The sequence below is a fragment of the Gavialis gangeticus genome, unplaced genomic scaffold (assembly GCF_001723915.1).
Source record: "Gavialis gangeticus isolate Ggan-Ray unplaced genomic scaffold, GavGan_comp1, whole genome shotgun sequence".
In the NCBI taxonomy this organism is placed as follows: Eukaryota; Metazoa; Chordata; order Crocodylia; family Gavialidae; genus Gavialis; species Gavialis gangeticus.
The window spans coordinates 112078563-112090834 of NW_017729025.1; the positions used below are offsets into that span (position 1 = coordinate 112078563).

Sequence of the window (12272 nt, forward strand, 5' to 3'; positions counted from 1 at the left end):
GGCCCATGTCAGTGCTCTGGGGCCAGGAGCTGCAGGAGCATGGAGCCTGGGCATGGAGGAGTGCTGGTTGGGGCTCTGCCTGCTGCAGAAGAGGAGGGGAGGGGGCAGCTGTGGGCAAACCCTTCCCCTCTACCCATGCCACAACCCTCCACAGCCACCTTCCCCCCACACACTCACAGTCCCTGCACAACCCCCATACCCACCCATACCCCACACCTCCACCCACACACACCCACATGTTTCCCCAGAGCCCTACAAACCCCCACACGCTCGCACCCTCCTCCACACGCCACATACCCATACACCCATACCCTCCCACATTATACAAGAGTAAGACTTAATTTTAAGCTATTATACTACTACCTCTGTGTACACAACACAAACACATGTAAATCAGGACAAAAATATTTTTTGAAATGAAATTAATGAAAATCGTAGTACGCTTGATTTTTAGAATATAATTTGGTATATTTCTGGTTCCAAGATGGCAAACCCCCTTGCTGAAAGGAGTGCTTCTGAGGGGCAAGAGTAGGGACTTCTGGTGGCAAAGGTCACCGGTTAGAGGGTGGGACTTTCTGTCTCAAGATAGCAACCGGGGGCGGGGCCCCTGTCAAGGGGTGGGACTACCCTTGCAGCCTTCAATGGCTTGCCAAAACTTGGTAAGTGGCCCTCCAGCCAAAATAATTGCCTACCTCTACAATATGGTCTCCCATGCCAAAAAGGTCAAAGGGTAGAGACCAGACTAAGCGTAATACCCTAGTCCTTCAGATTGGGGTTGGTTATGAGGACAGCAATCTCTTTTTGTGAAAAAAACCGTAATGTTATGAAACCAAAACTAAAGCCCACTTTCTACTTCTAGACTAAAAGTGACTTCGCAGAAGAAACTTAGAATTTATAATAGAAAAAAAGATACTATAATTATACATTTTGTTGTGATTAAATGAAATCTATCACTTTCTTGTTAGTGAAGAGGCATATAATTTCTCTCTGTCTTTATACTGGTTGTAGACGTCTAAATACGTGCTGAGATCCCTGTGGTTGCACTGAATTTGGATTACTGCAAGTGGATCAGGTCCATAAAAATGAGTTGATTTTAATTCTTGGTAATATCCAAAACCAAAAGTAACTTATTTTCTACTCCAAGTGGGCTGAAATCAGAACTATGGCTCACAAGCGTTAAGTGCTGTCAGATCGGCATTTGGTAGCTCTGATCCAGTTTTAGTCCAAAACCTCAGCCTACTCTGAATTTAGCTCTCTCTAGACTAGGGCTGTTCAACCCCCAGCCCACAAGCCAGTTCCAGCTCCCTCTGTTGAATGCCACTGATCTCAACTTTTGTTGCTGCTTGGTAATAATTTTTTAAGCACCAATGTTTGTTCATGCTGAAGGAGACAGAGAACAAAGCTAGGTCCTGTCCTAAAGAGTTTTTGTGTAATATTTAAATGTTAGGACATGGTGTGATTTTTCTGAGATTGGTGGTATAATGTACAACTGTCTCAGTCTTTTTCAGTGTAACAGGCTATTAGCTCTCTTGTGCTGTGAATCATCCTCTTTTATAAACCGGCCTCAGAAGGCAGGAGTGGTCTTTGGCTGTTGAATTTCTTTTATTCATGTGTCATTCTTTGTGCCTTTTCTGCCTTTTACAGAGAGACAAAATGAAAGAGAACTAGATACTGATGAACTTGATGTAGCTGCTCTCTGTCTATGCTGACAGGTAAGTTTGTAGAGAAACTGCTTTTTCATACCAATCATTGGTGTTGTTTATGTCTGTGGTTTTTCTTTTTTCTCTGAATAAGATTCTTAGGACTGATTTCAAAGCATGCAGTAGCAGCAGAGCTAATAAAACTGGATAGGTGTAACCTGTGATAAAAATGCTAACAACTTAATGAAAAATGTGCTATTTTTACCTCTAAATTGTGTTTGAATAACAAAACTGATAATCAAGCAGAATAAACATCAGACCAATTCTTAAAATAAAGATTTAAAATGAGGAAGCATGGAAGATGATATTAAATTTTATCTTCATAGAAAACTATCTTCTAGCCTTAAGTTTTTAAGTTTTTAATTTTCTTAATTTTCTTAAATTCTAAAGTTCTTAAATTTTAAGTTTAAGTGACAGAATACTGGGTTACCTAATATTACAGTACATACATATTACGCAGGTGAAGAGCTTCCCAGTATTTGGAAATACTGGCTGTTTTTAGTTAATTTTTAAGTAGTTTATTGCATTCATTCTTCATTTCCAGCTGAAGTTGGGGGCAGGGGTAAAAAATGGAATAGCTTTTGAACTCAAATATTTTAATCACATGAATTCCAGTTTTGTATCAGAGTCTGCATGTTTTTTTTGTGGGATTATTGCACCCGTAAAAGAAATCAGGATGGATTTTTCTTCCCCGTGTCAGATTGGAAATAACTGTTTTGTTTTTTATTTTATTTTCTTTTGCCCTTACCTATAGTGTAGCATGTAATCCATTTCTAAGAGGGAGGTTAGATCAAGTGAAAAATGGTCACCCAATCTCAGGTAAATTGGGTTGGGAGGACCTGTGAAGGGGAGGTTGGCGGGGATCAGGAGAGGCAAGCAGGCTCAGGGTGAGCATTGGGGGTCCGTGGTGGGATTGGGAGAAGACGAGGTCCATGGGAGGGATTAGGGGAATTGGGAGGGCTAGTGGGCTCTGCAGGGGAATCACGAGGGCCTAGGAGGGTTTGGCAGGATCAGGGTGGCTTGCATGGGGACTTGGGGGGAGATGGGGGACTTCTCTTCCCCACTCCCAGATCAGGGACTATTTTTAGCCCCCTAACCTCCAGATAAACAGCCCCCCTCCCCACCATGGACCACCAGTCCCCATCCTGCCTGTCTCTCCTTCCACTCCAACTTACTTGCTCAGCTCCCAGCACTGGTGAATGGTATTAAAACTGGCACTAGGAGCAGCTTGAAGGATGAGGGGAGAAGAAGGGAGGAGTGGCTGCACTGTGGAGAGGAGGGGGTGATTGTCTGTGGGAGGAAAGTGTGAAAGGCTAAAAATAGCCAGTGCCAGGGAGGTGGTAGGCAAAGTTCAGCCCTGGGGCTGGAGTCAGAAACTGGGCTTTCCCAGCCCTAGGATTGGCTAACCCAATATAAATTAAGTATACCTCAGAGGTAGGGTTAACTTAGGTCAACCTAACTAGTGTAAGGTCCATACCCGGGTGAACTAAGTTAGATCAGATGGCCATTCTTAACCTGATCTAACTTCACCCTAACGTCCTTGAATGTCTGTACACAGCCTGATTGTTTTTCCTGTGATCCAATGTCACTATCAGCTGTCTTGTGTCTCTTGCTCTTTCAGTAGTCCACTCATTCCCCTTCTTCTGCTTGCAATAAATATCCTAGTTTGCTGTAATATACTAGAGGGCACTTTGTGTCTGTGTGTGTGAAAGTAGATGTTATTCTGGATCTTTTTGGACAAATGTTTATTACATGGGTATTTGCAATCACAAGGGATTCGACTCAGTAATCTACAGTAGTCCTTTTCAGTCCTATGTTCCTATGTTACTTTATGATCTCATGACACAGTAGTACTCTCATATTAGTGATATAATATGACTTAATAGTTGAGATATTCTATTTTTGTTTATTTTTAAAATTCTTTGTATGGCTTGAAACACCTTATCTTCTTTCCTAGACCAAAGTTTGCTGTGATACCATCAGCAAACACTGAGATCAAAGTTTCTCTTGTTTGTGAAGAAACAAACAGTTTGACAGTTTCATAACTGTTCCTTTACAATACAAACAGTAGGTAGTATTACCTAGAAAAGATCAAGTGTTTTAGTTGGTTCCAAACAATAATTGCCCTTATTTTTGGAATTCCAAAATTAAGGTTCAGAATTTAAAAATGAAGATTTTCCAAACCCATTTTTTAAATTTATATTTTACAGAAAATTAAAAATGCTCTTAATTGAATATAGAACCCCCCTGAAATTCTAATGCCCAAATTTAGTCCAAAATGGAAATTTTGCTTTTCAATCAAGTTAATTAAGTAATCACTTGTAAATGTATTGCCTGGCTGTACTGGTGACTATACGCTTCAGTACTGGTGCATACAAATATCTAAGTTATCTTTGCCAATTAGTAGAGATTGATAAATAATGCAAAAGTTCTAGTTTTTTGTATAAATAATGCAAAACTTTTAAATAATTTTGAAATGAATTCTCGTTAATGCTCATACCTTTCCTTCTGTTAACATATGAATTAGTATCATGTGAATTTCTAAGTTGTATATATAAGCTGTGTGAGAGGTATTTTTAGTGAACAAGTGATGTTGGTTCAGACACTAAAGCCTGAGTATTTACCTTATTTTCTGCTGCATTGGGAAAGGAAAGGTGTATCTAGCTCAACCCCCTGTTGAAAGCAGGACCAAGATCATGATCTGTGAACAGCAATGATTAGGTTAACTCCTAGAGAAGGAAAAAAAAGATCTAACTTTTTCAAATAATTCACCACACTTTTTTGGTCATCTCTACTACCACTTATCCAGCACAGAGTACTTATGGCATATTGCTGTGGCCTTGAAAAGCATGTGTTTAAAGCCCTGCTTTGGACTTATGCCAAAGGCTGTCCCCAGTCAGTTGTAAATGCTGACCTGGTCCTTCAAGCTGGAGGGTCAAAGGCAGGTGACTGTGATGGTAGACACATTACTCCTTTGTGGCTGTGGAAACTCACATGTCTTAATCATGCCATCATGATAGACTGTTATAGGTAGTTTTGTTTATGACATAAAAATTTGGAGAAATGAAAGGACTTTAGCTATGTACAGCTGAGTCATCTTTCAAACAAATTTGAGGCATAATGAATAGTGGTTGCTCTGGAGGTAACTGTAAGTGTATATATGTAGCAAAAATAGACATCAGAGACATTTAAAATTTACCAGATATAATTTTGTAAGGCCTTTGCTTACCGTCTCATTTTGTGATGCCTTTTCTAATTCTTCTCCATTCACATTTGTGGCACTGATAATTACTGAAAGTGGAAAAGGCAGACAGTCACAAAGGAGAATGCTGTGTTGCTTTCTAATGAGAGGCAGTGGAGATGTATAGCAATGTCTGGTAAAGGCTATAAATCCTCAGGTGCAGTGAATTTTAAATTAGCAGTAGAATGAAGGTTCCAAGATCTGATCCTGTGACTTGGAGGTCATTGGGCCAGTCACAGTTTACTTTGTTTAAGCACAGTAGTATTTAACACAATACAATTTTATTCTGTATGTGGCCTTTCTGGTGAGCTTTGGAACTGCTCCAGCGAGTGCTGCTTTTGACTGCCACGGGTGTAGGATCAAACCCTACTTGTGAACATTCCCCGTGAAATCAAGTAATATAATGGCATTGTTAAAAATGAGACATCAATAGCAAAAGGGAAGATTGCTGGAGAGTACAGGTAAGGGAGAAAAGCTGTTTCCAAGTAAGTTTTGAAACGAAATGAGACGGTAATGAATCCAAGAAATAGAGGGAGGCTATTCTGGATATGCAGCCTTACATACACTGATCAACATGTGTTAAAGGGAAGATAGGAGGATGGCTTTAAAGAAGGAGAGGAAGTAAGAAAGGAGTACAGAGTATAGCAGAAAATCAGTGTGAGTGTGGCACCCATGCTTTACCTTATGCTGGAGGTAGTCCACCAAAGCTTTAAAAGTCAGTGGGCAATTCTTTGCTGGAGAAACTGCACTAGGATTACTGGGGTTACAACAGCAGAGAAGCTGGCACCAGACAGGTGGTGCAAGCACCTACTCTGGATTTCTTTAAGAGTCAATTGGATGTTTTTCTTTCCGGGATCCTGTGACCCCAGCTGACTTCCTGCACCTGGGAGAGGGGGGTGGATTTGATGATCTTCCGAGGTCCCTTCCAGCCGTAATGTCTATGAAATCTATGAAGTCTTTTAAAACTGTCTCCTGACCTGGATTTATTTCAGGATGGGAGTGATGTAGTTGCTTTTTGTATGTATGAGAAAGCAAGCAACAAAATTCTCTGCAGGCTGGCTGTGTCCAAAATCTGGGATCCACATGCAGGGGAAGCATGGAGACTTCTGCTGCTGTAGTTGGGTGACAAGCAATAGACAGTTGTATGAGTGCTTAAGGCTTTGAATTTTAGTTGGTTTCCATTTTTTTGAGTTGAAAGAGGGATAACTGTACAAGTAGGCTTCTTTTATTGAATACTACTTAATAAATTAAATATAATTATCTGATAACTTTTAGTTAAAGCAGCTTGAGGTTTTAGATTAACAATATAACTTAGTCTCTTGCTTTTCTATTGACTCTCTGGTTACCTATAAACCTTCCTGTGGAAAAAAAATCCAATTTGAAATAAGATATTATAACTGTAGTGAAACACAAGTATATATACAAATTCTACTCTTGCGTGAAACGCATCTTAGCCAATAAAAATATACATGAGACTACAAGGGTTCTTTTACATAGGTGTATTGCACATCTTCACCTTCTAGAACTGAAAACACTTAATAGATTGTGTTGGAAATTTCTATAGCCAGATTATGAACATTTCTTTGTTTGTCTGTTTTCTGGCTTAGGCTAAATTGTACGCGTTGGCCACCTTCCTTTCTTATTACGGACATGTATACACATTTTTCATATAAAATTAAAAAATGTCATACTTTGTGGGAATGCTTGAGGGCTTTATCTGAAACACCATTAAGCTGAAACAGAATGAGACTATATAAACCTGGCTCAGCTAATGATTCAGGTGGCTGGTCCCCAAAGGTGTGTCTATGCTATCTCCAGACTATGCTTGGAAAGACTGCAGAAAAGCATGGCCTGCTTGCTCCATCTGTTTGCTGCACTCCAAAATGGATGTAATGTAGCTCGTTACAGTGGTGCCAGGTTCATGGCAATAAGTTCACTGTTTCAAGCATGTTTGCATGGCCAACTTTGCCCAAATAGGGCTATATTAGGGCAGTTTCAGGTTGTAGCTGACGTGCAGAGCAGGTATGCAATGCTTCACTGCAGCACTGCAGTTCAGTGTCAAAGTAGACACACCCTCTTTGACCACTAATCCTGATAAAGATTTGTTGGGAGCCCACGTTGGGAAGGAAAACACTATGTACTTCACTACAGTGAACTTCTTCCTAAATATTCTGTTGTGTGATAGGGTTTGCAACCATCACGGCCCACCAACAGTCTCAGGGCTCAGCTGCCTTTCAAACCAGCAATATTCTGTGTTTCCTTTGGAATTTGGGGTATCCTGGCAGTGGCCAAGTGCTTTTTCTGTAGCTCTCTAGATTTCCCAAATCTTTTCCAAAGGAATATGGCTACATCAGGACTTATGCTCAGAGATAAGGTTACCAACTCTGTTTGAATCTATTCCAAGAGGTTTCATCACATGATGTAATGACATTAATGACTACATCAGAAAGACAAATGCACATTACTATTACAATTTAAAAACCCACTGGACTACTGTATAAATTGGATTCAGCATTTAATATTTATTTTAATGAATGCCTTATCATTTATCTCCTGAGTGAGACTCAGCAATCTCCTGGAGATTTATATCTAATTTCTGGAGACTCCAGGGCAATCCTGGAGGGTTGGCAACCCTACTCAGAGATGGTTCCTGAAGGGAGTGCATCTGAATTATCTCTTGAAGGAAATCTGCACTCAGTAGCAGGGCTAATGAGTAGGATATTGCTAACATAAATATTATATTAAGTGGGGAAATCTCCATGTGCTTAAAACAGGAATTGTGGAGAACGTATTCCGTCTGGCCATATTGCTTCTGTCCTGTAGAGCCAGAAGCCTGCCCTATATTTAAAATGGGTTTCTTTGGGTACTTGAAACACAGTGAAATAGTGGCCATATTGATTCTTTTGAGGAATTGTTCCATGTGTGAAAGGCAGCATGTAAAAAGCACTGAGGTGACTGATAGGCAGTAAGGCTGGGAGATTTGGCGGAGTAAAGGTACAGCTGAGGTCATGGTGGGATAAGATGAAAATGCAAAGGTCATTAAAGGTAAAAACAAAAAGTTGAAGTCTGTATGAATTTTGCCATTCCCTTTAATGGGGCTAAGATTTCACCAGCTAAGTTTGTGTTTCATGTGATATGGAATGGGTAGTTAGTGGAAGGATATAAAGATGCTGTTTTGGTTAGAGCATCATGAGAGAGATCATTTTATCTACAATATTTTGAATGAACTTGATGAGCTTGCCTCAATCAGCATTTGGCAGATTATAGTAACTGAGGTGTGAGATGAGAACCTTGACAAAAGTGTTGGCAATCCTAACCATCAGGAAACATTGGATCATTGAAACGTATAGAAGAAGCAACCTTAGAGTTTGAATCAGAGGGAAGAAGGGTGTTTTGTCTGTTTGTCTGGTTTTTTTTAAGCCCTACAAAATAAAGGTTCCAGTGGAATTAAAATCCTGGGAGCCTTACTTTTGTAAAATATTTCTTTCACAGAATGTAACAGTTGAACCGTATCTGAGACTGCCTTTAATTTTGCTAAACTGTGTTCAGTTTTCCTTCTTGAATAGTAGGAAAAGAAAGAAAAATATGCATAAATTTGGGGGTGGGAAATATGGGGAGAACTTTGCTTTTATTTATGAAAACTAAATATTAAGCTGATAAATTACGTATAATTAGGAAAAATCTTTGTGTTCAGAAAATTTAAAAAAATGGTTTCTTAGTGTAAATATAAAAGAGTAACCTAAAAAGATTGTCTGACTTGTCAACAAATCACTTTATAATCCTTTTTTTAAAAGAGTCCTATATTTATGAAAATTCATCTCTGAATTTCACATCTCTATATATATGTTGGTGCTGAGGTTTCTTTCCTTACATATTCTGTGTCCTTCACTCCCTCAAGCAGTAAAGCAAATATTGAGTTCAGTAAATCTCAGTAATAGATATGCCCTGGTGGGTTATGTTCACATGATGGGCTTAATTATTCTTTTCCCTGCACAGATGCACTAGATGGATAGCAGAGGTCACTGGGACACTGCTCTTCCTTTTAAAGTAGCATGCAAGGCTAGCTAATGCTACCAATATCAATAATGATGTGAGTGAATAAGTGGAGTGAGCTGGAATTTGAGGAATTGGCTGTGCTTTTGGTAGGCCTGTCTAGGTCATTTGAGTAGGTGAAGCAAGGGGTACCTATCTCTCTGTTCTAACTGGTCCCTAGAATTATGTCCCTCAGAAGAATATTTCTAGGAATGATTGTTCTGGCAGTGTATCTTCTTCTTCTTCCTGAGTATTACTCAGTTTCACAATGGTTATCATAATGGAGGTTTCTGGTTGTAAGGTCCTATTAGATCAGCAATAGTTGGCAGATTGTAAGAACTTTATAATTAGATTCTTACATATCTGATTCACTGATTCGGATCACTGACCCAGTTCAATTTGGCTGAATCCGAATCTGAAGATTTGATTCTGATTCAGAGAATCAGCAATTTGGCCATAGACACAGCTTTATATGTTTTTTCTACATACCTCAAGATACCAGGCGGCTCATGAACACTGAGATGGTGGGGTGGATGGAACACCCCACAGGAGTGTAGGGGGGCCCCCCTGTGTGTTTGGCAGCGAACCCTGAAGTGGACTTGAAGTACTTCCGATCCACTTCCAGTTCCACTGCTGAGTGACTGGGGGACCCCCCACTCCACGCCTCCCCTGGCTTGGTGATCGGCCAGAGGGGGGCCCCGGGTGCCCCCCCCCCACCCAGGAAGCCACAGTCACCAAGTCTGGGGGTGAGGGGGAAGGGTCCCCTGCGTGGTCCGCAGCAGACCCGGAAGTGGACTGGAAGTGCTTCTGGTCCACTTCTGGGTCTGTCCCCCAGCATGCTGGGGACAAATCCCACACCAGGCTCCCATGAGATGTTTCATCTGCCCCACCATCTCAGTGTTCACAAGCCGCTTGGTACCTTGAGGTATGTAGAAAAAACGTATAAAGTTGTGTCTATATCTGAATTGTTGAATCTCTCCAAATTGAATCAGAGGCTTCCAATTAGATTTGGAGAGATTAATGAGTCTCCTGATTTGATTTGGTTTTGGAGATTCGGCCGCTGAATCGGGCTGAGTCTCCTCCAAATCGAATCAGTGACTGAAGCTTTGCACAGCCCTATTCTTTAGGTCTGAAGTTGGATTTGTATGACCTGTTATTAGGAATATTTTAGATAATGTTCAATCAAGGTTTTTTTTCCTGAGGTCTTTTATATCCCTTTTGCATTCCTTGATTAGATTGTTATAATTTCCCTTGTTTGGATTTCTAAGTGAGCTTTCATAAAATTACAAATGATAATGAATTCACTTAATCAGACCATAAAGGGGTACAATCAACTTGAAATCTAGTCAATTAAAATAAATCAGGTAAAATATTTCTAGTCCTACACCTGCCCATCGAGTTCTCTTACCATTCTCCCCTGCTGCTGAATTAAAAGCCTGCATGAACAACATAAGAAAGAGATGATATAATGGAAACATTGAAATGGACTAGGTAAAATAAACTGGAAAACATTTTCCTGTATTGTATTTAATCTCCATGCTCTACAAATTATGGATGTTCGTTCTAATCATAGATAAAAATGTTCAGCCAATTCTAATTTTAGCTTGTAATTTGACAGAATCTCTTTTAAGAAGATCAAGAAAGCCATAGCACACTGCAATTTACAGCCAACATCTTGTGGTATGGGTGAGAGAACGTTGTAAATCTGTACATCTTGCAGTTTGCAGTTATGTAGCATTCCAAAAATGGCAGAATCTACTTTTGATTAGACACTTTGTAAGTCAAAAGACTAAACCCTAGCTGTCTAGGTTATAAAGCTAGAAGGTTATAAGTTAAGTCAGGACTGTCCAACTGGTTGCCTGCACGGAGTTAAATTGTGACCCCTGGGCTCCTGCCTAGGCCTGGGGGGTCTGGACTTTCTCTCCCTCCAGCTTCACTAGGGAGTGGGGCAATGCAGTGATGTATGTAGTCCACAGTGCTGGAGCAGGGGGGATGGGAAGGGGAGAAGCCTGCGGCCCGGGGTCCCTGAGCAGCACTGCAGCAGGGGAACCTGCATCTGGGGAACTTACAGTGAAGTAGGGTGCCTGAGCACATGGTGTGGTGGAGGGGAGGGCACCAGGACCTGTGGTGCAGCAGAGCTGTATGTAATAAGGAGCCCTGTGGCATATGGTTTCTGTTAGTGTGGCCTGCAGGGTATGTATTGTGTAGCTCCTGACCACTTAGCAGTTGGACAGCCCTGGGTTAACCCTTTTAATACTTTTTATACAGAAAAACAAATTCAGGTGTTGCACAGCAGTTTACCATTTTCTTCAGTTACAGCACAGGAGCTGTAAAGTGCCCTTACATCCAGAATGACTGGATGTAAGGCCATAGCAATTTATATAAGTTCTGATCTTGTTAGCATTGTACAAGTAGTCCCAACAATGATAAGAGCAAGTAGTTATACAGTGGTTAGTCATGAGGAACCAGGAAAAAAACAGTATGAAATCACTAATGCTTATTTTCACAGTGTCTCTTTCTTTCATAGGATCAGATACTCTAGTTTCTACTGGGAAATTTTGGATTACAAATGGGAGCAGAGTGAACTGTGTGACTGTGAATAGGTGGGGAAGCATCCAAGAAACATTTTCTTCATTAAGATACCATAAATGTTATGAAAATATGGAATGAAAATGTTGCCCTGTGGGGTCAGGCCAGCTGTCAGGATCTCAATATTGTGCTGTTAGGAGGGTGTGACACAATTACACATATGCAAACACACAAATCAATTAGGTGCGCACGCACACACACACACGCATGCACGCGCGCACACACACGCACACACACAACCAGCTCAAACATACACATCCAAACCACCCTAGGCACATGCATACCTATCACCAATTCAAGCACATACACAGTAAAAATTAGACAAAAATCAATTGTCAATACTCGCGCACACAGTACATGTACACAGATCACTAATTTGTATATCATGTACATAGTGATATATATATATATATACACACACACACACTCACCAGTTAACACACATACAACCCAGCTACACATAGGTAAGTTCCCAACTTGGATGGTACGGTATGTATGTGCGTGCTTGGGGTACCTGGTATACTTGGGGGAAGAATAAGGTGACAGAGAGAATTAAAGAGTAGGGAGTGAAAGTTGCCAGAACCAGGATTAGAACCGGTGGACTAGAGAGAAGCTGACTGAGGAACTGAGGCTTGGGTTTACTTAAAATCAAGTGGCCCCAGGGTTACTCAAGGGTCACTGGTGCATGGGGGGAAAGAAAAAAAAAAAAA

The 12272-nt window shown here is 40.7% G+C and overlaps 1 protein-coding gene across 4 annotated transcripts in view; it reads left to right on the plus strand.

Moving 5' to 3' along the window:
• SHANK2 (SH3 and multiple ankyrin repeat domains 2) overlaps positions 1-12272 on the plus strand; it is an 856646-nt gene that overhangs the window by 71771 nt on the left and 772603 nt on the right. For all 4 annotated transcript variants that reach the window (XM_019519421.1, XM_019519422.1, XM_019519423.1 and 1 more), the window contains exon 2: positions 1645-1712. The gene's annotated coding sequence lies outside the window, so the exon portion shown is untranslated. The remainder of the gene's footprint in view (positions 1-1644; positions 1713-12272) is intronic.